A 372-nucleotide genomic window follows, 5' to 3' on the forward strand; every position below is an offset into this window, starting at 1 on the left:
AGCGGACTATCCAAGAGTTACTGAGAGAGTTTGGGGATAGTGGGAAGTTCCAGCCAAACTCCATGTCCCTGAGCTACTTTAGAGATCAGGTGGTTATGAAGTTCAGAAGAGCTCTGTATTATTCTGGAATTTGGGTGACGCATGTTCGAGGCCACAAACCTCATAAGCACTTTACGGCTAATTATTTTAAAAGAAACCCTGGTTGCCTACACCGGCTGGTTCCATGGCTGAAACGGGAACTAACAGCTGTTTATGGAAATTACGGCTACACAGTGAAGAACATCCTAACCACCATCCTCCATCACATGACAGAATATGACTTGGACAGTGAGTCCTTCATTCACCTCCTGGAACCTTATCTCTTACAACACA

The sequence above is a fragment of the Mandrillus leucophaeus genome, unplaced genomic scaffold (genome assembly GCF_000951045.1).
Source record: "Mandrillus leucophaeus isolate KB7577 unplaced genomic scaffold, Mleu.le_1.0 Scaffold742, whole genome shotgun sequence".
NCBI classification, from domain to species: Eukaryota; Metazoa; Chordata; class Mammalia; order Primates; family Cercopithecidae; genus Mandrillus; species Mandrillus leucophaeus.